At 36.4% G+C, this 26,725-nt stretch overlaps 1 long non-coding RNA gene across 2 annotated transcripts in view; it reads right to left on the minus strand.

The window, feature by feature from the left end:
* LOC129484684 (uncharacterized) overlaps positions 1–26,725 on the minus strand; it is a 335,838-nt gene that overhangs the window by 214,024 nt on the left and 95,089 nt on the right. The gene's annotated exons all lie outside the window — the stretch shown is intronic.

Raw genomic sequence — 26,725 nt, forward strand, 5'->3', positions numbered from 1 at the left:
GTCTAATTTCCCCTTATACATACTTGATCTCCCTTTTAACAACGTGCCTAGCACGTGGGTTTTTAATTGCTACTTACATACTTTTAGAGGTGAGTAGCTCTTTTCCTCCTAGAGCAACTCTTACCACACGCTAAAGGAATAGATTTTAAAGTTACATACTATCTGGGTTCAAATACTATTTCCACCACTTAAAAGATGTGTGACCTTGGGGACCCCTTTTAAATTAAGGTTAGCCTAGAGCTGCTTTCTTACATATTTTACATTCAGCCTAAAGGTTTCTCCGTGCCTACTGAGCTATAAATTAACTGAATATGTAAACAAGACTGTAACCTGCTGTTATAACAGTAAGCCAAGTCTCAGCTAATCACAGCCACCATACTTCAACCACATATCACTCACAGGCAGCCAATTGTTATTCAAACCATGTTCAAATAAGGCAAACACGGAGTAGTAACCAATCTGACTGTTTCTGGACCTCACTTTCATTTTTTTTGTACATCACTTTCTTTTTTCTGTTCATAAATACTCTCCAACCATGTCAATGTGCCTAAGTCACTGAATCTATTCTTGTTCAGGGGCTGCCCAATTCTTGAATTGTTCTGTGTTCAATTAAATTGTTTAATTTGCCTAAAATTTCTACTTAAACCTCCTCCACGTGAAGTTTCTTACCTATCAAGTGGGAATAATGAAAATACTTAACACAAAGGACTGTCGTAAGGATTCAACGAGTTAGTATGTGTAGAGAACTTGGAGCAGCCTAGTGTAAGGGATCAAATATCTCAATCCAAAATACACCATTTTGGCATAAGAACTATTTTGAACTGAAAACAACTGAGGAAACAGCAGATGCCAAAAAAACTCTCTGCTCTCTCCTTACACCATTTGCCTAACAGCAATCTTAGACTCAGCCCAGAGACAGAACAAGATAAATTTACATAATAAACCTTACTAAAATAACACTTATCTCCCATTAGTTTCCCATATTTACATACCTTCCTGCAGTTTGCCACCCTTGGAAGCCTAAAACCCTTTTTCTTTGTCTTGTCACTTCTCTACAAATTTATTACTCTTAGTAAGACACTATGTAGTCTATTAACATATCAGCCTAAATGCATTCAAAAAGATATTACTTCTCCTTTGCTTATGAAGTTTAGTTTGGCCAGATATTAAATTCCAGGTGGAAAATTCTTTTCTTTTTTTTTTTTAGAGTCACTAATCCTTTGAGGTACAAAAATATTTTTTCATTTTTCTTTTTTTGTTTATTATACTTCAATGATAGACTGGATTAAGAAAATGTGGCACATATACACCATGGAATACTATGCAGCCATAAAAAAGGATGAGTTCATGTCCTTTGTAGGGACATGGATGAAGGTAGAAACCATCATTCTCAGAAGACTATCGCAAGGAAATTCTTTTCTTTAAGAATGTTGAATATTGGCTCCCATTCTCTTCTAATTTCTAGGGTTTCCACTGAGAGTTTCACTGTTAATCTGATAGGATTCCCTTTGTGGGTGCCCTGACCTTTCTCTGGCTGCCCTTAACATTTTTTCTTTCATTTGACTTTGAAGAATTTGATGATTATATGTCTTGGAGTTGACCTTCTCATGGAGTATCTTACTGGGATTCTTTGCATTTCCTGAATTTGAATGTTGGACTATCTTGCTAGGTTGGGGAAATTATCTTAGATAATGTCCTGAAGTATGTTTTCCAACTTGGTTCCATTTCCCCATCTCTTTCAGTTACCCCAATCAGTTGTAAGTTTAGTCTCTTTACATAATCCCCTGTTTCTTGGAGGTTTTGTTCATTCTTTTTCATTCTTTATTTTCTATTATCATCTGTCTGTCTTATTTCAGAAAGATAGTCTTCAAGCTCTGAGATTCTTTCCTCTGCTTGGTCTATTCTTCTATTGATACTTGTGATTAGATTGTGAAGTTCTCTTGCTGTGTTTTTCAGCTCCATCAGATCAGTTATGTTCCTCTCTAAACTGGCTATTCTGGTTATCAGCTCCTGTATTGTTGTATCACGATTCTTTGCTTCTTTGCATTGGGTTACAACATGCTCCTTTAGCTTAGTAAAGTTCGTTATTACCCATCTTCTGAAACCTACTTCTGTCAATTCAGCCATCTCAGCCTCAGCCCAGTTCTGTGCCCTTGCTGGAGAGGGGTTGCAGTCATTTGGAGGAGAAGAGGCACTCTGGCTTTTTGAGTCTTCAGCATTTTGGCATTTTTTTTTTCTCATCCTTGTGGCCTTATCTACCTTTGATCTTTGAGGTTGCTGATCTTTGAATGGGGTTTTTATGTGTCTTTTTTGTTGATGTTATTGTTGTTTTCTGTTTGTTTGTTTGTCATTTAATAGTCATGCTACCCTTCCATAGGGCTGGTGTGGTTTGCTGAGGGGCTGCTCCATGCCCTAGTTGCCTTGGTTTTTCCCCTTCCTGGGGTATCACCAGTGAAGACTGCAAAACAGCCAAGATGTCAGCTGCTCTTTCCTCTGGAAGCTCCGTCCTAGGACGGATTACTAACCTGTTGCTGCCTGAACACATCTGTAGGAGGTGACTGGAGACCCCTTTTGGGAGATCCCACCCTGTCAGGAAGAATGGGATTAGGAACCTACTTAAAGAAGCAGTCTGGCTGCTTTTTGGTAGAGCAAGTGTTACGCTTTTGGGGGGACCCTTCCTCATCTAGACTATCTGGACTCTCCAAAGCCAGCAGCCTGGAATGGCTGAGTCAACTAAACTACAGAGTTGGTGGCTGCCCCTCCTCCTGGGAGCTCCATCCCAGGGAGAGATCAGAGCTCTGTGGGTATAACCCTGAGTGGAGTGGCTGAAGCCCCCAGAGGGAGGTCCCACCCAGTGAGGAGGAATGGATCAGGGTCCCACTTAAAGAAGCAGTCTGATCATGATCTGGCAAAGCAGCTGTACTGCGTTGTGGAAGGCCCTTCCTAGTCCGGACCATGTGAACTCTCCAATGCTGGCAGGCTAAAATGACTGAGTCAACTGAACTGCAGAGATGGTGGCTGTCCCTTCCCTCAAGGACTTGGTCTTGTCTCAGGCAGACTCCAGCCTGTTGCCATTGGCTGGCTGGAATTCCAAGCCAGTGGGTTTTAACTTGTGAAGTGCTGTGGAAATGGGGCTCACAGAATGATGCTAATGACTCCTTGGATTCAGCCCCCTTCCTAGGGTTATGTACAGATGGCTCTCCCACCTTTCCAGGGACCCCAAGGCCAGAGTATGTAAAACTCCTGGGTCTTTGTATGCGCCTGACTGGCTGCTCTGCTGAGACTCCACACAGCTCTGTATCAGACCCTAGGCCCTGATGGCATGGGCTCACAAGGGGATCTACTGATCCAAGGGTGGCAAAGATCGATAGGAGGAAGCATGGCTCCCCAGGCAGGGTCGCACAATCACTCACCACTTTCTTTGGCTGGGAGAGTGGGTTTCTTTGGCTTTGTTCTTTGGCTCCATTCATTCCTTTGGCTCTGTTCCTCTGGCACTGTTCATTCCTTTGGCTCTGTTCACTCTGTTTGGCTCCCAGGTGGACCACTGCCTCACCCTGCTTTTCTTCATTCTCCATGGGTCAAGTTGTTTGCCTAGTCAGTCCCAGTGCAAGAACCTGGATGTTTCAGTTGAAGGTGCTGAATTCACTTGCCCCTTTCATTCCTCTCCATGAGCACCATGAACCGCAGCTGCTTCTAATCAGCCATCTTGACCCCCTACTTCTTCATTTTTATTACAAATAAGGTAATTACATAAAGGTTTGGCTGTATTACTAATAATTTTCTCAGATCCAATTACTAGAATCAAAATTATTACCTATAAAGCATGTAAAATGATCTTCTGTTCTGCAATCACATTCTCAACAAGTTTTGTTATTTTTATCTTTACTGATTTGAGGAGATATTTAAATAATATTTTAGTTCATACATTTTTTAGATTATGGATTTTTTTTTTTTTTTTTTTTGAGACGGAGTCTGGCACTGTCGCCCAGGCTGGAGCGCAGTGACGCGATCTCAGCTCACTGCAAGCTCCGCCCCCCAGGTTCACAACATTCTCCTGCCTCAGCTTCCCAAGTAGTTGGGACTACAGGCGCCCGCCACCATGCCCAGCTAATTTATTGTATTTTTAGTACAGACAGGGTTTCACCGTATTAGCCAGGATGGTCTCGATCTCCTGACCTCATGATCCACCCGTCTCAGCCTCCCAAAGTGCTGGGATTACAGGCGTGAGCCACCGTGCCTGGCCTTAGATTATGGATTTTAAAAGTAGGGTTCTTCTCAGAGCTTCAAAATGTGCATTAGAAATTTTAAAAATGAAAGGATTGTATTCAGTGTAGTTCAAGGTAGTTGTCCATGAAACTCTTTTCTATTATGTGGAACGTGTTTTGGGGAACTCAGTATTGGAGCATTGAAATTGCTCTAGTTTTAATTGTCTAGTTGTAAACAGCAGAAAAGGCAGGCATTTTTACAAATGAAAGATCCTTTTTAAAAGATGATGCTTCCTGCAGAATAATGAAGACAATTTAACAATTCCAGCAACAAGAAAAAAAGAAAGAGGTAATTCAACTGAGGATCCACACTAATAAAACACCTCAGAAAGTAAAAATTATCATAGGCCAGAACAATTATCTCTTAATTAAATGTTTTCAGGAGGCCTCATGGGAACCAACCAGCCTAAAAGCATTAGGAACTGCTAGAAAACATGAGTATATTTTGACTAGAATATAAAAAAATTAATAAAGACGTTAAGATTACTGTAATTAAACGGTCTTTTAATGTAATTATCTCTCTAGAGTTGAGAAAAATACCACATATAAAGCTATATTCTGAATAATCACAGATAAATAGAAAAGAATTTGTGAAAAAAATAGAAAGAAGAAACCTAATTTAAGTTTAGCCAGTAATATTGTTGCTATAACGTTAATGGGTGCAGCACACCAACATGGCACATATATACATATGTAATGAACCCGCACGTTGTGCACATGTACCCTAAAACTTAAAGTATAATAATAATAAAAATATATATACAAGCAGGACAAATAAGGAAAAAATATATATATAACGCTGGACAAAACTTTACAGGCCATCTGTCTGTTTTGTCTCTTACAAGATGAAGACGATAATGCTACCAGCATTAGTGTTTCTGTACCATGAAAGAAGAGATTTAGTCACACACTAACAACTGAAAATTTGACACATCGTAGTTATTTTCTGATCATACAGGGACAAAATTGATAGAAAGTACATATTTTATAAGGCATAGTCACAAAGGGTAGAATTTGAAAGGTAACAATTCCTTTGGGCATAGAAGTTATTATCTCCTTACTGAACTAAAACAATATTTGCTAGTCTATATAAATTCAACTATGGAAGTATTTGTTAAACACTTTTCATGTGTTTAAGTTTAGATTAGTAACTGTCAAATAATATAAGAGCTCCCTGTCTAATTACAGAAGATACATTAGACTCCTAGCCTGATTCTTTTTTTTTTTTTTTAACTTTTACATTCAGGGGTACATGTGCAGTTTGTTATATAGGTAAACCCATGTCATGGGGGTTAGTTGTACAGATTATTTTGTCACCCAGGTATTAAGCCTAATATCCATTAGTTATTTTTCCTGATCTTCTCCCTCCTCACACCCTCCACCCTCCAAAAGACCCCAGTATCTCTTGTTCTCCTCTATATGTCCATGTGTTCTCATCATTTAACTCCCTCTTAGAAGACAGAACATGTGGTATTTGGTGTTATGTTTCTGCACTAGTTTGCAAAGGATAATGGCCTCTAGCTCCATCCATGTTCCTACAAAGGATATAATCTCCTTATTTTTTATGGCTGCATAGTATTCCATGGTGTACATGTACCACATTTTCTTCAGTCAGTGTACCTTTGATGGATATTTGGGTTGATTCCATGTCTTTGCTACTGTGAATAGTGCTGCAATGAACATAGATGTGCCTGTGTCTTTTTGAGAGAATGATTTATATTCCTTTAGGTATATACCCAGTAATGGGATTGTTGGATTGAATGGTGATTCTGTTATTAGCTCTTTGAGGAATCACCACACAGCTTTCTACAGTGGTTGATCTAATTTACACTGCCACCAACGTTATATAAGCATGACCTTTCCTCTTCAACCTCACTAGCATCTGTTATTTTCTTCACTTTTTAATAATTGCCCTTCTGACTGGTGAGAGATGGCATCTCACTGTGGTTTTGATTTGCATTTATGTAATGATCAATGTTGTTGAGCTTTTCATCATATGCTTGATGGACACATGTATGTCACTGTTCACGTCCTTTGTCCACTTTTTAATGGGGTTACCTGTTTCGTTTTTTTTTTTTTTTTTTGTAAATTTGTTTAAGTTCCTTATAAATGTTAGATATTAGACTTTGGCAGATGCATAGTTTGAAAATATTTTCTCCCATTCTGTAGGTTGTCTGTTTATTAACATTTTCTTTTGTTATGCAGAAGCTCTTTAGTTTAATTAGATCCTGTGTGTCAATTTTTTCATTTGTTGCTATTGCTTTTAGTGTCTTCGTCATTAAATCTTTGCCCATTCCTATGTCCAGAATGGTATTGCCTTTTTGTTTTCCAGCATTTTTATAGTTTGGGGGGTTTTATATTTAAGTCTGTAATGAATCTTGAGTTAATTTTGTATATGGTGTAAGGAAGGGGTTTAGTTTCAATATTCTGCATATGCTAGCCTGATCTTTTTATGGCCTTGTGAACTGGGACAAGTCACTTCCCTTCTCTGATTCTTTCATTTTACTCGGTAATATATTATACTTTTTCAGGTCTTTGAGGGGATAAAATTAGATAGTATACAAGAAAATATTTTATAAGCAATAAGGTATTTGCAAATGTCAGTAATTTTTCAAGGGAAATTGAAAAATAAGATCTGAACTTTATTGCTATCATTGTCACAAGGTCCCTTTATGTCTAGACACTAAAATCACTGAAAATCTAGTTGGAAAACATTTATCTTTCTCTTCTCCTATAAAATGCTCAACAAGTAATCATTCATGCAAAAGCACTCAGAGGCTCTTTTCAGGTCTGACCTAAATCTGTTTTTTCCCTCTTCTCTCATTTCCATTAATCAAAACTGTGCCATGTCTTACCCTGTTTCTTCACTAAATAGTGATGTTAATAGTCGTAGTATTATAATACAATCTACCTGTGATAGATAAAATTTTTCTCATTGTCCCTGTAGTAGTATTAATATCTCCATTGCTTTCCATGTGACGTTTAAATACTACTCACACAAGGTGTGGAATGTATTTCCTCAACCTGTTCATGTTGAACTTAACCATATGACTTGCTTAGGCCAATGCATTGTGGAAGGAAATTTTCATGTGCCAATTCTGGCCAAGGCCTCAAAAGATAGCATATATTCTTATTGTTTTTCTTGGGATCATGTTATTTGAGAAGAACATACCCCAAAAAGCACCTATTGCAAAGAGAATATGGAAACATATGGAGCATATTAGTTGAAGGTTTAAACTTTTAAGAAATTTCCAAACCTTTTTTCGAAACAATCTTTTCATTTTACATTCCCATCAGCAATGTATGAACACTTCCATTGCTGCACATCCTATACTTATAATTGTCTATCTTTTAAATCTTAGCCATCCTAATGGATGTGTATTAACACATTTGTGATTTCATTTTGTATTGTCCTGATGACTAAAGATGTTGAGCAGCTTCTTAAATGCTTATTGGGCCTGTATATATCTGCTTTTGTAAATGTCTTTTCAAATGTTTTTATTGTTTTTTGCTTGTTTGTCTTCTTATTATTGAGTTGTGTTTTCCATGTATTCTGGATAAAAGCATAGATGTACAGTACAGATGCATTGATATGTGTGTGTGTGTGTGTGTCTGTGTGTGTGTGTGTGTGTGCTTATGACCTATAAACTGAACTATTATGTACTGTCCCACAGATCTCTGAAGCGGTTCATTCTTCATCAATTTGCTTTCTTCCTTTTCTTCATGTTGCTTAATTTCAATTGATTTATCTTCAAGTTCACTAATTCTTCTTTCGTCAGTGTATTCTGGGCTATCTCAACTAGTTTTTTATTCAAGTTTTGTATTTAGATCTAGAATTTCCCTTTTTAGTGTTCATATCTGTTGAGATTTCCTATATGCTTATTCATTAAAATATTCCTTCAATTCTTTGAATATAGGTACTTTTAATCATATAAACATATTTATAATAGATGACTTGATGTTTGTCTGCTAATGCAATATCTGTGGGCTTTCAGAAGTATTTCAGAAAGTAGCAAACTGAGATCTTAACTTACACAGCTCTGTCTTTCCAGGTTAGAGTCTTCTCTGATTCCTGTCTACGTTACCTTGGGTTCCTAGGGTTTCCACCTCGCTAATATAGCAGAGTACGGACAGACAGTAAGGCAAAGTTTTGAACAGATTTGGGGGTTCTTTCCCTTCTACATTTCTCTCATTTCCATAATTTCATCCAGCCCTGATCTCTAAATTTGTTACCACAAGTTGATCTGGCTGTGATTTTCTCCTGTCATTGAGTAATATCCTCAGGGGGAAAAAAATAAGCCAAAAACTCAGAACTCTTGGTATTGCAGTTGAAGTTTTTCTGGAGTAAACTCTTTTCTAGGTTCCATTTGCTTTTGGATGTTCTGGTGCCTTTAAATATATTTTTTAAAAATTTCCTCTGATATATAACCTTTGACAAGGTTAAATTATGACTCATTCCACCAACATTACCAAAATTCACTCTAGTATTTTGTTTTAACTTAAAATACTTAAAAGGTATTTATTTAGGCCAAAGATTTTTATTTGTTTCTAGCCTGCTGATTAGATTCTGGTTATTATTCTTGCATAAATCATAGCTATAAATGGTCTTTGTTAATGTCTAGTTTTTGTTACTTTGAAGTGGAATGATAATTTAAAATATTTCTGAAGCTATTTGAGTGCCAAATCCTAGCTGTTAATGATGTTTCCAATCATTTACCATTGTCTTAACCACCCAAAGTTGTATAATTTTTGTGCATCATATGTATAGTCTTTCCAAAACACTCAGAATTATTTGGCATGCTCATATTTTATCAAGCTCTTTTAAATTTAATTAAATCCTATAATTACAATAAACATCCTATAATTACAATACCAAGTACAACCAGATAAATAGTTTTTGAGAACAGCACCTGAATTTTGGCTTGCAAAAAATTATTTTTGCAGGATTAAGTACGTGCTCATCCTAAAGAATACAAAGAATACAAGTACCAAGAGTTCAGAGTGTTTGGTCATCAATCAGTATGTTTTACAGAAGAGATAGAGACAGATGCTTAATTGAGTGAGTTAGTTAAATGCAAATCCACTAAGAAAGCTTCTACTCTCTCACTCTCCACATTTTGAATCTAAAGAATATGAGGTTCAGAAAGAGTGGTAATTTTTCCAAAGTCATACAACTGGTGGGTGACAAATAGGCATTGGAACTGAGGTCCTCTTTCTGATCTTGGGCTTTCCCTATATATTTCATTTTACTGAAAACCAATTTTGTACTCTGTGCGTCATTTGGGTGACAAAATGCACTTCATAAGTCACCATATAAAAACATGCCTGAGGAAAAAAAAAAGATGTCTTTTTTTTTCTAATCTATGGTGTTTGATTATTCAGCAAGTTGTTGACATTCAATCTATTGTAGATTAGATAAAAAATGCACCAGGGACTCTTGCAACACAGCTGAAAACTGGATCTACCTACATGAAGCAATTGACTGAATGACAATATTTTCAACATAATCTAGTTAAATGGAAATTAAACCTTACAGATATTGGCCTTTCTATTTCTTTTCTATACTGAAATCCAGCCAAGCCACTCATTTCCTTTTGACTACTTATTTAAACATGTTTCCAAATTGCTAAACACACTGCATTTGGCTGAATAATTGTATAAATTTTACGGTGGAAAATGTAATGCCAGCAAAGTCATTCTCCTGAGCTATAAAATGTTGCTTTGCATTCATCCCTAAAGTATACAGTAGTTTTAAAGTATATATTTCTGTATCTGTATTTATCTAAATATATGTAATATATCTATGTATACTAAAACCTTTGTCTTGCTTTTTTATAATGACTCTGGAAACATGACATGACATAAATGTTCTTAGCTCTCTTCAATCAAAAATCCTGCATCCTGTAAATGATCACTTATAAAAAAGACAAAAAGATGTTTAAATACTTAAAATGAGGAGTTATTTCAGGTACCACTTAATCCAATGGTTTTCAGTTTTGTATTTCTCAATTCCTAGTAATTCTTTATTTAAAGTATTCTAAAATCTATTTTCAAATTTTCTAAAAACAATTATAAAAATCATACATTTGCCTTGGTTAAGGTCCATAAGGTAGAAAAAAACACCAAGGCAAAGTTAACTTAGAACAGCAGCATGTAAAAAATATATGCTACAATTGATATAAATTTAAATAACCACTAATTAATAAATTCATTCTTATGGAAACAGTCTTCCAAAATAAGGGATTGAAAGAGTAGTAAAAAATTGATAGCAAGATGGCAGTCTTCCCCTGATAGAAACATCAATTTGAATACCATCCACATTTGAAAATACCTTCACAAGAGCTAAGAGTTCCAGGGAAGAGATTATTGCACCTGAGTAGAGCACAGAAATGCGAGAAGACATTGAAGAGGATAGAAAGAAATAGAAAGTACAGCTTCACATTAACCACATCACTCCTCCCCCACCCCCACAGAGCACACAGAGAGATATCCTCCATGTGGGGAAAGAAGAATGAAGTAACACCTGAGTTTGCCTCAGACCTCAACACCAGACCTTTCCTCAGTGAACCCTGGTACCAGCCAGCTCCCATGTCCCCTAGTTCCAGGATGGTACCCGTGGACCCAGGCTCTAGGCCAACCCCAAAGACCCACAGTCCAGAACCGCCCCAGCAGCAGCCCAGCCTCTGTGGCCATAAGCCATAAGCCAAGTCTTATATTCCCCACTAGGCCAACACTCAGGCTCCAGGCAAGCCTCTACAAACCCAGGCCCCAAACCTTTCCCAGCTCCAGGATGACCCCCATCCACCCAGATCTACCCAGATTTCAGTCCAGCACCCATCAACCCAAATTTCATGCCTGTACCGGTGGGCCCAGTCTCCAGGTCCAGTCTCATGAACCCAGGAACTAGGCTGCTCCTGTGGGCTACAGGTACCAGCACCTTTAAAATATACCACATACAAAATTAACACAAAATGGATCGAAGATCTAAATGTAAGACCCAAAACTATAAAACTCCTAGAAGAAAACACACTGAGAAAAGCTTCTTGACACTGGGTTTGGTAATGATTTCTTAGATATGACACCAAAGTCACAAACAACAAAAGCAAAAGTAGACAAATGGGTCTACAAAGAGTTTAAAACTTCTGCCAAGCAAAGGAAACAATCACCAGAGTCAAAAGTCAGTCTATGGAATGGGAGAATATATTTGCAAAGCGTGTATCTGATAAGGGATTAGTATCAAGAATATATAAAAAAAACTCATACAACTCAACAACAACAAAATAACTAATTAACAGATGAAGAATTTAAATAGAATTGAAGAGATACAAATGGTCAACCAGGCTATGAAAAGATGCTCAACACCACTAATCATCAGGGAAATGAAAATCAAAACTATGATATAACACCTCACAACTGTTAGGGCGGCCACTATCAAAAGAATAAAAAATAATAAGTTTTGATAAAGATGCAAAAAATTGGAAGTCTTATGCGATGTACAGCATGATGACTATGGTAAATAATAAATGTATTGCATACTTGAAATGTGCTAAAAGTAGATTTCAGGTGTTCTCACTACACATACACACACAGTGGTAACTATGTGAGAGACAGATTAGTTAATTTGCTGGACTGTTGTAATCATTTCACTATGCTTCATTTCATTAGTAATCATTTCACTAACATGTTTCAATATATAAAAATATCATGTCCACCTTAGATATATAAAAGTTTCATTTAAATATAAAATAAAACAAGTGCTGGCGAGGGTGTGTAGAAATTAGAACACTTGAATACTTCTGGTGGGAATGCAAAATGATGCATCCATTATGGAAAGTAGTATGGAAATATCTTTAAAAATTAAAAACAGAACTACCATATAATCCAGCAATCCCACACCTGCGTATATATCCAAAATAATTTTTTTAAAAAGTTTTTTGTAAAGATATTTGCACAACCATGTTCATCACAGCATTTTTCACAATAGCTAAGAGATGGAAGTGACCAAAATGCTGATTAACAGATGAATAGGTAAAGGAAATATGGTTTATATGAACATTTGAATATTATTCCGCCTTAAAAAAAAGAAATTATGTCATATGCTATAACATGGCTGAAACTTGAGGGCATATGCTAACTAAAATAAGCCAGTCACAAGAAAACAAATGCCACGTGATTCCACCTAGAGAAGGTATTTCATGAATAATGAAAATCACAGAAATAGAAAGTAGAATGCTGGTTACCAAGAGCTGGGGGGAGCAGGAAAAGGAAAATTATTGTTCAATGAGTATAGACGTTCTGTTTTGCCTGATAAAGAACTTCTGGAGATTTTCTGTACAACATTGTGCTTATAGTTAATACTAATGTACTATACATTCAAAAATGGTTAAGATGATAAATTTTATGCTTTTAGCACACATACACACACAACCATAAACACACACACAAAGAGAAATCAGTACTTGCCTAGTGATGCAGATGGCTAGGAAAGAAGAGAAAAAGGGACTACAGGAGGACATGTGGAAATATCCAATATAATACCTCCAACTACACAGCAGAATTTTCTTTAAAAGCATCAGTTTTAAAAAATAGAACTATCAAATTACTAGAAGAAAACTTGGACAAATTCTTGTATATCCATATAATGAGGAGTCCTTTGTATGTGTCTCTGAATAAAGAAACTATAAAGGAAGACTGATAATTAAACTCCCTGAGTTTTAAAAATTTTTTTAATTACATGAACAGAAACACCACAGGCAAAATCAAAAAACAATTCATAAACTGGGAAAAATATTTGAAATTCATACCATAGGAAAAAGCAATTCTAACAAATAAACAACTTTCTTAAATTTAGATGAGGACAAACAACCCAATGAAAAAGAGCTCAAAAGACATGGAGAGTTTATATAAAAATAAGTATTAATGGTCATTAGACACATGCAAAGGTGCTCAGCTTTAGTCAGAATAAGAGATGCGAAACAGAGACATTGTTTTTCACCTGTCAAATTAGCAAAAATTCAAATGTGCCAACACATTGTTAGCAAGGGCTATGGGACAAAGCAATCAAGGTCTTACTTGCTATGGGGAATATAAAAATGGAGTAAATCCTATGTAGGACAGATAAACAATAGTCTTAAAAATAACATACACATTTACCCTTTGCCTGGCAACTGCACTTCTTGAAATTTTTTCTAAAGATATGCCTATTCACAAACAAAATAATACATTTAGAATGTTACAAATTACAGCACTGTTTATAATAGCAAAGAATTTATCATAAGCCAATGTCCAAGATAAGATTAAATAAGTGTGTGTGCATGTGTACATGTGAGGGAAGGCAGGAACACATATACACACACACATTCATGCATCACCTATACTACACAGTCTTGAATCTCATGCATTGGCCTTATAAACTTAGTTGTGGTTTCTGAGCACTTTCTGCTTAATCACATTTTGAGCCTTTATACTTATTGTTTCCTTCACCTTTCCTTCTAACCTTTCTGTTTCTGTTTTGTTAACCCTTCTCTTTTTAAACCCTCTAAAAAACTCCTATTTACCCTGATGAGATATCATCTTTCTTGGGACACCTTTCATGACTTTGCAAATAGATCATTCACCTTTCCACAAATGACTGTTGAAAACAAACATAAGGTAAGACTTTTCTTAGCTTAGCTTCAACCCGATTATTCATTCAAATGAATATAGAAGAAAAAGGTAGTATAAAAGTAGTTCTCATATTTACTCTCATCTCTTAGAGAATATAAAAGGAAACCACTCACAATCTAGTATTACTTATTAAAATTTATTAAGGTTATGAAGAATAGTAGAGTAAGTCCAGAGGACAGAAAGTAACCAGGGTGGTAGACTGCAAGCTTTATTTAGGCAAGTTGACTACCAAGATTTATTTTGATATTTCTTTCTCTTCCAGAAGTAAAACATATGTGGAATATGCTAGAAATCCTTCCCAACACTTTCTATATTCCTTAAGCTCCCCATCCAAATCTCTCTGATTTCCCTATATTTTTTTCCTGTCACGGATGCCATTGAAATTTATATTTCTACCCATGCCAAAGCAATTCACCTTCTAGGGCAATTAGAAGAAACAAACTGAATGCTTTCTAGTCACCTCTGCACCACATGAAGGGAAACATCTAGCAATATCTCACCATTAATTATTAATGAAATAATAAAAGTGCTTATTTCATTATCTTTACCCCTGATTACATCACATGGCACTTCAGTTATCTGTTCCATGTCAGTCACCGCTGACACAGTATGTTCTCCTAGAACACAGACATCCTGTCTCATTGATCTCTATAGCCTACCAAGTAGACACTTTTAAAAATTCCAATAAAAGACAAAGCTAATTGTCTTTTGTCCTCTGTGTCAAAATAATAAGAATTTTCATTTTTATGATTCAGAGGAGGTAGACAAAAATCATAAGAATTTTTGTGTGTAGCCGGGGCAGGTATCTTTCAGCATTGGCAGCAGAGAAGAAAGGGAACAAGCCCTCAAATTGTGAAAAATCAGCTTACCTGACGTCATGGTCCAGGAGAGATATTCCCTGGGTACTGTTTAGGGGTAGGGCAGATGAGGGTACCTATCTTAGAACACAGATACTTGAAGTAAATAAAATAATCTAAAAATGGTTTTGAAAAGAACCATCTCACTCCAAAGAACAAGTGGTGCTGGTTTAGACCTCTGCTAATTTCCCCATTTGGTCTAATTTTAAACATGGGAGTTCATTCTTGCAGTTTTAGCTCCTGGGCATGTGGGAACCTCAAAGGCACAGACTTCTGGGAAAAAGAAAGTAACAGAGACAAGTTGTAAACAAGGCTGGGAAATCTGACAAGGCATCAGAGTTAGTACTGGAGAAAGGCATATAATCATTGCATATTCAGTTTCTCAAAACACTGTACCTGTTAAACAATTGATTGTAAGTTCTAAGATTACTTTAAAAAAAACAAGGGAAAAACATAGAAAAGTCAATTGATATTAGTCACATTCAAATATTTTCTTCTTAAAAAATTTATTAAACCTGCTATTTAAAAATTTTTTACTGACTAGCATGGCCTACTGAAAATTAGTTTGTTTTACCCTTATGAACTCTGGGAAATCTTTTTTCCATGTAAATTGCACCAAAAGAAAGTAAGAAACAAGTCACATTCCATTATGAGACATATAACAACCCAGAAAACTCCACACCCTGTATATTTAAGATAATTCAAGAATGTATTAATTCCTACTGATTATTAAAGATGAATAAAAACAAAACAGCAGTAATCTGAGGGGAAAAGTGCCAGAACAATGCAATAAAAAAGAATATTAACCCTTTAACTAGATATGACAATTTATGCCTTTATTTAACACAAATGTTTCAGGATAAAATGTACTGACATAATTATTCTGAGGAATGCAGTGCTGATTCAATAAAGGCAAAATAGAAAAAGAAAACAGCCTAATTTTCAGTGATGATTCCTGTTATGTTTGTATTTCAGAATTGTGTGCATTATATCTTATATTATTTCAGCAACACTGCGTGGTAGTTATTGTAAGCCTCCTTGTTTCCCTTGGATTATCCTAAGTCTTGTAGAGGGGAAAAAACTAAAAGTTGGCAAGTGCTGCCATTCAAAAAGTAAAATACATCAGGCTGGGCACAGTGGCTCACGCCTGTAATCTCCACACTTTGGGAGGCCAAGTTGGGAGGATCACTTGAGGTCAGGACGTGGAGACCAGCCTGGCCAACATGGTGAAACCCCGTCTCTACTAAAAGTACAAAAATTAGCAGAGCATGGCAGCAGGTACCTGTAATGCCAGCTACTCGGGAGACTGAGGTGGGAGAAACCTTTGAACCCTGAAGGCAGAGGTTGCAGTGAGCCGAGATGGCGCCACTGTACTCCAGCCTGGGCAACAGAGCGAGACTCCCTCTCAAAATAAATAATAAAATAAAATACATCAGATAGTAAAGCTTTTTCAGCACACTCTGCTGCTGCTTTTTTTCACTAGAGTAAAGTAACTTTGAGGCAAGAACTTACTAGAAGATTCTCATTTCTTACCATATTCTCCCCATTCCATCATTCTTTCACAAATAAAGTTTATTTTCACAGAAAAATTAAGGGTTGTTCAGAACTAACTACATGCTATTATGTGTCTACTCTGCCTTTAAGCACGTGTAAAAGGCTAAATCTATAAACTACACCAATATGCCTTACCCTTATTACTATGGGCATTTATATTTGCATTTACCACATTGTAAGTATATCTGTGTATGTGTCTATTTCTCTCTCTAAAGAGTGACTCAGAAGATGGCAGAGACCATGACTCCCCAAAGTTTATCTACCTCAGAAAATTAGTCTTTGCCATCACGGTAAAATCACCGCCCTTGTCAGTGATTGGTATAGAAATGGACTTATGATCTAAATCTTGTGTATGATTGCTGGGGCACTCTTCTTTTTTCCCGAAAGGAGACCCAGCAAAGGAGAGTTTCTTTGTTCCTTGGGATAATGGTTCTGAAAACGGTGACTGGAACTTCTGGAGTCAGCTTATGACCTACTTCAACATATCAAGAAAAAAGAAACACAGAAAAGTGGAGTCAGAATCCTGACAGGGTCTTCCTCTAAACAACTCTGCTTTCTCCATTATGCAAAACAAAATTATTTACTCTTTGGGATGAGTTCAGTCAGAATCTGTGGTTATCTATCCCAAATTACATTTTTTTTAAAAAAAGATAATAATTTTAATCCTGGAATGGCGCATATTCAACATTAACTCAAACCCAAACAATTTTCCTGTGTTTATTACATACAGTGTTAAAACCTAAATCCATATTTTCAGTCCCCTAATAAAATGGAATGTCCAACATCTTTTTATAGCTTATTTGACATCTGTCTATCTTCTTTGATGTGGTATCTGTTAAGATCTTTTGCCCATTTTTTAATCAGGTTTTCTTATTATTAAGATTTAAAAGATTTTTTATATTTTGGCCAGGAGTTCTCTTAGCTGTATCTTTTGCAAATATTTTCTTTCATTCTGTGACTTGTCTTCTAATTCTCCTGAGTTCAATTAAGTTCTTGTCTTTAAATAAATAATTTTAGACCAACAGAAATTTGCAAAGATAGTATATAGATTCCCATGTATGCCATTCCCACTTTCCTTATTTTTAGTATCTTAAGTTCATATAGAACACTTGTTATAATTAATAAACCACTACTCTCATTAACTAAACTTTATGCTTTATTCAGATTTCCTTGTTTTTTACCTAATGTCTTTTTTCTGTTCCAGGATCTCATTCAGGATACCACATTATATTTAGTGGTCATGTCTCCTTAGACTCCTCTACACTGTGACAGTTTTTCAGACTTTCCTTTTTTTTTTTTTTGTATGATCTTGAAAGTCTTAAAGAATATTGATCACGTGTTTTGTAAAATGTTCAATTGATTGGGAGAGCAGGTTTACTGATGATTAGCTTGGAATTATGGTTTTTTGTTTGTTTGTTCATTTGTTTGTTTTTACAAGAATACCACGGAGGTAAATAAATTATAAAGATACTTTCCCCTCAAGTAGGTGACACATAGCTTTCTACCACTTAAGTGTGAGCTGTTCATAGAAATTTCCTGCCAAAGAATACAATATGGACATCAGAATAAAAGAAGAGTACCTTTACAGTAGGAAACTCTGACAAACTTTGCCTCAGTCAGGTAATCAAGGTTAACATCTTCATAATTCATTCAGATACTAATGTCATGATGATAGTGGATATGAAATGATGAAAATGACATACTTCTATTTTTAATAAAATATAAAGATGATTACTGTTATTTCCATAATTTTAGAAAGGATAACTCAAACTAGTTTTTTTTTCAGTCTTTCAATTATTTTGCAAAATTACTGAGCATCTAATATTTGCCTAATGCATCTAAGGTGGTTCTACAAAAAGATGAAAATAAAATACAATCTTGCCTTCTTGGAGCTAAAAACATAAGGGAGGGAAACAGATCCCAGGTTAAATGTGTCAAAACAGAATGGTGATAGGGGTGATGGAAAGGAAGAGATCCATTCTATCTGGAGGTATCAGAAAAAAAAAAGTGACCATTGAAGTGTCGTCTGAAAGACCACCAGGACAGTCAACTAGTAAAAAGGAGAGCCTTATTGGCGATATTGGTTTGCAAGCTGGGAAGAGAAACTCTCCAGCATGGACCAAGGTGCTCTTTCCTCAAAGAGGGGAAGGATAGGTTGGGTTTTATACCCCACGGAGCCCATATCAGACCTATTTAGTAGTTCTGTGGAGAAAGCTATACACGTTTATGAGGCAAGCCAAGCACGTCCAAGTTGGGTAAACATGTATGTAACACACATTTTGTGTTCACTTTGGGGTGGGGTTTTAGCATTAAAATAAAGGGAATCCAACTCTTTAAGCCAAAAAAGTAAAATATAGGACACAAAGACTATTTGTATGCAGCCTCAATAAACTGGCTGAAACTGGCTTAAGGTCTGCAGTAACTTATCAGAAAAGAACATCTGTAAGGCCGATCTTCTGTCCAATCAGAGTTGTGGTCTGGGTTATAAATCAGAGCTGATAGCCCCTATTGTTAGGGAATTTAGCCATAGGAATTTAGAAATTTGCCATGTCAGCCAAGCTCTGAACCCTGACCCTTAGGTAGCTCGGTTTCCTTAACCTTAGGGCCTATCTTAGTTGATACAGTGGTGTCTATTTTGGTCTCTCAGGTCACAGGAAAATGAGCAAAATTTCAATAGGATAATAAACTCAAGGTCATTTTAGGCAGAAGAAGAAGGTATTGAGCAGAATCAAGGCTCAAGATTAATAGTTTTTGTGCTTATGACATAAACGGTACAAAGGCCATATTAAAACTGTAATTGTTATTTCTCATATTATTTCTCAGGACTTGTCTTTTTATAACTGTTAATTCTACTCTCAAATTTCCAAAGATGGTCATTTAAAAATCTGGGCTGGAATTTCTTTAACATATATGAAAAGTCAAACAGTTAAAACAGGTGTATAGCATGAAAGATGATTCTTTGAAGAGGGAAATACTACATGTTCTCATAAATTTCAGTGTATGGCCTTATAATCAGAGTTCATTAAATCCTTACCCAAAACTATCATACGTTTTAAGGCACTTCTGTAAGAGTGCCCCCAAACACAAAAGGTAATGGGAAGAACATGGACTGTCAAACAACCATTCAAATCTTGTTCTTCTTTATTCACAAAAATTAATTGTGAATGCATTTATTCAGTTGATCCTTAAACCAATCCTATGAGAAGCAAAGTCTGTCCATCAATCTAAATGACCAAAGAGAAAAATTGACAAACTTTATGGATATATGTACATAAATATAGAGATGTGCACTTTTGAAATAATCCTTCAGGAAGGTTATAAGAAGTTCAAGGATTTCTGAAGAAAATACCTTTTCCTTTATAGAGCAGGACCAAGACCCACCAGTCTGGTATTTTTTCATTATCTGATGATATTCTTTTGTCATTGGCACAATTCATTGCCTACTACTCTCATCCAGCATGAAACCAAATCAATGCTCACAATTCTCAGGTCAATTTCCAGTATGTTGAAGTCATCCTTGTATAGTGATTTTCTATTGTATCCTAAAAAATTACCATAAATGTAGTGACCCAAAACAATACCCACTTATTATTTCACATTTCTGTGTTTCAGAAATCTAGGCCCAGCATGACTGGATCTTTCTGTGTGAAGTCTTACCAGGCTAAAATTAAGCTGAAGTTTTCATCTGGGCATGGGACCCTCTTCTAGCCGCACTGGTTGTTGACAAAACTCATTTCCTTACAGCTATTGGACTGAGGTCCCCATTTTCCATCTATTGGTGGGTTGAACCACTCTCAGCTCCTAGAGGCTGCTCACAACTCTCTCCCGTGTGGCCTCCGTGAGCAGTTTTCAACATGAACCTTTCATTTCTTCCAGGCTAGCTGGTGCAAATCTCATCTCTCTGACTTTTACTTCTGCAACCAACCAAAAAAACCTCTCTGATTTTAAGGGGCTCATGTGGTTAAGTCGGGCCCACCTGAATAATCTCCATATTTCAAACGAAACTTTGATTTATGAATTTTTTCTGCAAAATTCCTTCATAGAATTACCTACATTAATGTTTCTTTGAATAGCGAGAAGAAAGTGTGTAAATGTGAGGCAGTAGAATATTTGTGGAACCATCTTAGAATTCTACATTCCATACCCTTTTTGGACTTGTTGCAAAGAAAAGAGACCTTCACTTAATCCCAGTAAGTGATTATCTAACGAAGTTAATGTGTATGTTTCCAACCTTGACTGGCATGCTGACTCCACAGATCTGATTTCAAATCTCAATTCTTTTGCATACAGAAGCAACCTAATGAAGAAAATTTTTAAAGCCATAAATGAGATATTTATTTCCTCTTCTACAGGATACTGTGAAAAAATGAATAAGATAATAAAAGAAAGAACACTTAATTTAGTTCCCAAATTACTCTAAGTAAAGAGCTAGCTAATACACTTCATCAAATATTAGAGTATGCTCACTCCTTGACTAGCAATGTGTTATGTGCTACAGATACACCTGGGAACAAGATAGCCACATATATGACTTCACGGAACTCTACATTTTGCCAGATGTTAAACAATTCAAACAAACAATAATAATTTTGATCTGTGCTACTAAAAGTAAAAAAAATGTGTGGGTAACTAAGGACCAAATTAAGAGCCCAGATCCCTGATTTCTATTCTAGTTCCCTTTCTACTCAGCCATCATGAATCATGCAACACCTCAAAAATCTTTAGTCAAAACCCTGCTCCAAATTATCTGTCATATGAGCGGAATCATATTAATCTGGCTGAAATCTAGTTTAACAAGAACTATTTTTTAATGATTAGTCTGAGCAAAAGTCTTGACTAAGGGGGAAAAATGGCAGTAGTAGCTCTTTTCTAAAAAGCTTTCATTGATGACCTTTTGTTCCTGTCAGAAATTGGTATTCAGTTATCCACTAAGCTCTGGATTGAGAAGTAGAAGTTAAATAACTCAGAGAAATAAGTTAAAAGCTTATTCATTTAATCTATATACTTGAGGCAGGCATTTTGGATTCTCGCTTAAAATCCATTTGTCTGTATTCCAATTTCCACGAACAAAATGCTTGGTTAGTTTAACAAATGCAAGTGTTGAAACAGTTCTAAATTTGCCCTAGATTTTTTAAAGCACCCTTAAGTACACAGAAATAGAAGAGAGAGACCTGTGAAATTAGATCTCTGTGCTAGTAGTAAGTAAACGAGCTTCAACATTGAGAATAAATAGCTTTATAGAGCTTGGAAAACTAATATAAAACATACCTCTGTTGAGAGTCTAGAGGAATTAATTACAACATCTTTCTTGGGATGAGAATCAAATTAAACATGTACGTAAGATAGAGAGTGGCTGGGGACAAGGACACAATGATTTGCAAATCTGGAATTTTGAATCTGTGGAGACTGAGATTAATCACAACATGATGGACCACTTTGCTTCCTTCTCCACAGACATACCAAGCAGGGTTTACAACATATATCACACTGTCAGAGAGATCAAACTGAAAGAAAAAGAGTCCAAATGATCTGTAGGTGAAAACTATCAAATAAATTTCAGCAAAAGGAGGATGATAAATAACAAGTGTGCATTAGTTTTCTATTGCTATGTAATAAATTATCACAAATCTAGTGGCTTCAAACAATACTCTATTATTTCACTGTTTTTGTAGGTCTGAAGTCCAGCACAGTGCAATTGAGTTCTCTGCTTAAAGTCTCTAAAGACTGGCATCTGGGGCTCTGTTTGCATCGGGAGCTTGGGTCCTCCTTCAAGCTCATTCAGGTTGTTGGCCGAATTTGGCTCCTTGAATTAGTTGGACTAAAGGCTCCATTTTCTCTCTGGCTTTGCCAGGGGTTGCTCTAAGCACCTAGAGAATGTGAGAGCTTCCAAAGGTCCTAATCATGTGACCAACTCACCACACAACAGCTAAAATCTTTAAAGCCAGCAGAAGAATCTCACTCTAGTCTGTTAGTCAGAGTTTTGAATATTGCATCCTAATCAAGGAAGTGACTATTCCACACATTCACAGGTCCCAATCACATATATAGAAGAGAGTTTCTATGTAACATGTACACCAGGCATAGTAATCTTGGGAGCATTCTCTATGATTGGCTTCATAAGAAACAAGCCCAAACATTTTCAAGGGGTATACCATATTATGCTCCCATAAGCAATGTATGAAAGTTCCAATTGCTCTACGACCTTGACTGCATTTAGTGTTGACAAGTGTTTTGTTTTGTTTTGGATTTCTTTTGGTTAATTTTAACTATTAAAATGTGTGTGAAGCAGTATTGTACTATATCTTTAACTTGTGTTGCCCTAATGAGTAATAGTAAAACATTTTAAAAGGACTACTGGCCATTTATTTTTCAAGAATAGACATAATTGTGATGAAGACCGCTTTTTAAATTTCATCTTTTATGTTTATTGAAACTCCTCTAATTTCTTAGAAATACTTAATTAACCACAGGTTATAAACTCATCTTTCTATTTTCTTCTAAAAGCCTAACGTTTTCGCTCTTAGGCTCAATTTTTGTTCATAGTAGGGGGAAATGATTAAAGTTCATTTTTTCTTCATACAAATTCCATCTTTTAAAAAGAGTTTTCTTTGCCTTACTTAACTGCTTTTGTGGATTTGTTAAGAATCAGCTGAACATATTGCATGTGTTCTATAAACTCATATCTGTTCCAGTAATATAGATGTCTATCTTTATGCCAAAAAGATATTGTCTTGATGACTACAGCTTTACACAATGTCTTAAAATTAGATAATTTAACTTCTTCCGTGTTGTTATTCTTTTTTCATGATTATTCTGGCTTTTTTCCATTTAGGTTCTTTTGTCGCATTTCCACATGAATATTAGAATAAAAAGAATGGTGGCAGCCTGCTTTGGGTTGTTTTTCAGTGCCTCCAAATAGTATATTTTAGAGTAATTATTATGCAGGATTATAATTGCAGTTTGCAGGTACATTCATTCACTACAAGCTACTTGATCATTACCATAACAGAAAGTCCTTCCTTAATTTTGTTTATTTCTGTAACTAGGCCTCTGTGACAAGCCTAGTTTTACCTAGCTCACCCTCCAGCAAACCAACAAGTAAATTATTTCTGCTCCTTTTCAAGCATTATTTCCCTTCAAAACTCCTGTTTAAATAGCAACATATGCAGGACCTAGCACATCTTTTCTGTTCTTTTTGCAACTGCACAAACTAATCATTTTTTTCCAGCTCCTGCATATCCTTGTCCTGTATGGGAATTCTTTCCAATATTCCTCATAATCAACCTTACCCAAGTTATGAAAGCAGTCAGCAATAAGTCATCCAGTTTACGGGTGACTGGTTAAACCACTGTAACCTCATGCTTAGCAAATTTTGGTCACTGGTAATGATAGCAATATTTTTATTCTCAATTACCAAATTATTTCCTGAAATACACAACTCAGAATCTCACAACCTATTAGTTTTCTCAATTTTTCCTGGCATTCCCTCACAGCTCTTTCCTTTCTTATTCTTGTTCTACAGACGTGGCATATGCCATTTTCTTTCCAGGTGTAATCTGGCTCCTTTTTCCCAATATCTACCTCCACGTTGGTAACTCTTCCTCAAATTACCTTGCATAGGATGCTTTTGCTTCCACTCAGTGCCTGGCCTCACTTTATGTACCGTCTCCACACATGGGCCTTCCCCCTGGAACATCGCATCCTTAGAAGAATAATCTGGGATCTGGGCAGGAGCCCCATTTATATTTTCCCTCCCTACTTCTGCATTGGGAAAACAGGTGTGGTTTTGGCACACCAGTAGTTTTCAAACTAGTTGAAATTCAGATTCCTAGGCTCACTCTTGAAATTCAGTAAGTGTGAAGTGAAATGCAACACTTTTGAGGCAAGGTCTGTGTCATTTTCACCCCAGGAAAACCAACACAAACTGGAAGCATCTAGTACAGACTACATCTTCAGGCACTATTTGTTAAATTAAACCATATTAATTTGGCTCATGATTTAGAAAATACACTTCTCTTTGTTCCAGTCATCAGCAAGCAATGTCAGCTCTATATCTAAAATGCTAGATTCTTTCCATTTGGTATTTCTTTTTCCATTTGTTTTTGTTTGTTTTTTGTTTGTTTGCTTGCTGGTTTTTGCTGTTGTTGTTGTTTTTATGAGATGGAGTTTCACCCTTGTTGCCCAGGCTGGAGTGCAATGGTGCAATCTCTGCTCACTGCAACCTCTGCCTTCCAAGTTTAAGTGACTCTCCTGCCTCAGACTCCTGAGTAGCTGGGATTACAGGCATGAGCCACCATGTCCAGCTAATTTTGTACTTTTAGTAGAGATGGGGTTTCTCCATGTTGTTCAGGCTGGTCTCGAACTCCCAACCTCAGGTGTTCCGCCCGCCTCGGCCTCCCAAAGTGCTGGGATTACAGGCATGAGCCACCGCTGCTGGACTCCATTTGGTATTTTTAAAACATTAGCCAAAGATACCACTATTTTCCATATGGATTATATCAATATCCTCTTAATTAGTCTCTTACGCTCCTTAACAACTCGAAGAATGGTTTTAAATAAGCAAATCAGATGATGTTATTTTCCACAGGCTTAAAACATGCCAATATTTCTAAGCAATGATTTGCATGTTTCCAGTATTCCTGATTTCACTTATTATCAGTTTCTCCCCTCTCAACATGTCCCAGTCACATTAGCCTTGAAAGGATTTCTCCACCCATCCACTCCTACCACAAGGCTTTTGCATTTGTTTGTTTCTTGAGTGTAGACTGTTCTTCCCCACATCTCTGTACCACTGATCTCACTCACCACTCAGGTTTCAGTTCAAGTTGTACTTCCTTGGAAAGGCCTGTTCACCCAATTTAAGGAAGCTACTGCTCATCCCATCCCTCCACTATGTTGCCATGTATAGGTTTTTTAATAGAACTTATCAGAAGCTGAAATCTTGTCCATTTATTTGTTTATTTGGTTATTTTCTGTCTGCCCTTGATAGAATGCAAGCTCTATGAGAGCGCAGGTCTTGTCTGCTTTCTTCATCACTGAAGTCCCAGTGCTGGAACAATGCCTGTCACAGTGTCAGCACTCAAAAAAGCTTTGTTCAATAAACAAACAGACTGCAGCAAAATGAGCAGAGAGAGAGAGAGAAATCACAGTTCATCAAAGTAAAAATTTATTCTTATACCACACCAGAGTAATCAAGGAAAATATCACATCTATCTGTGTCTTGTAATTCATGCCCACTCAACCAATATGTAAGATCAGACCTATTTTGCAAATATGACTGGATAAGCATCACGTCTGTGCAATGCTGTCATGTTTTCTAATAACAAAAAAGAAATATCACAGTTTATAAACACTGCCTACACAAAATAAAATATGAAGAAAGTTCAGTGGAGAGAAAAGGGGATAAGATTTCATATATTGATAGAATTGAGTTTCAGTAAAACCTTCTTTAGGTTATAGTAAATAGTTCAGGCCAGGCACCATGGCTCACACCTGTAACCCTAACACTTTGAGAAACTGAGGCAGGAAGATTGCTTGAGGCTAGGAGTTCCAGACCAGTTTGGGTAATATAACATGACCCCATTTCTACAAAAAAATAAAAGTAAATTAGCCAGACATGTGGCATGCACCTGTAATCCCAGCTACATGGGTGGCTGGGTGGCTGAGGTGGGAGGATACCTTGAGCCCAAGAGTCTGAGGCTGAAGTGAGTTGTGATCACACTACAGCCTGGGCAACACAGCAAGACCCTGTCTAAAAAAAAAAAGAAATTCAAAGGCTCTTGTGTCTGCCTTAAATTAAATTAAATTTATTAAAGGCAACTTCCATTTCTCAAAGTGGTTACAGAATGGATGTAGATGAAACAAGATAATTTGAGAACAATACCTCAAAATCTGGCCTACATAGGACTAACAAACAATAGTTGCTTTCCTCCCTTACTTAGTCCTATATACACTGACAAATACACTGCTGAGTGGAAAAGTTCCTCACCTGCTCACAACATATAATTCAATTCATGTATTAGCATGACTTCACCAATGGGGGAAGATACAATCAAAGATCTTGGAGGCAGTGTGAGTTCATAAAAATAATATTTAAAGAGTATATCTGTAAATTCAGTATCCTCTATTTTGTCTAATTTTTAATATCTGACCCATTCTCACTCCTAGAGACCATATGGCTCTAGGTTACCAAAGCAAAATTTGTAATTCTAACTACCTGTACTTGAAACCAGTGGGAATTTATTAATATTCTTGCTATAGCTGAAAACACTGCTATAAATAGAAATATCATGCAGACATCAGGTAAGATGTTCACCATGACCTTTGCACATTGGCAGTGCCTTACTTCAATGGCTTCCTTCTTATCAATTCTGTACAAACACA

The sequence above is a fragment of the Symphalangus syndactylus genome, chromosome 6, assembly GCF_028878055.3.
Source record: "Symphalangus syndactylus isolate Jambi chromosome 6, NHGRI_mSymSyn1-v2.1_pri, whole genome shotgun sequence".
NCBI lineage: Eukaryota > Metazoa > Chordata > Mammalia > Primates > Hylobatidae > Symphalangus > Symphalangus syndactylus.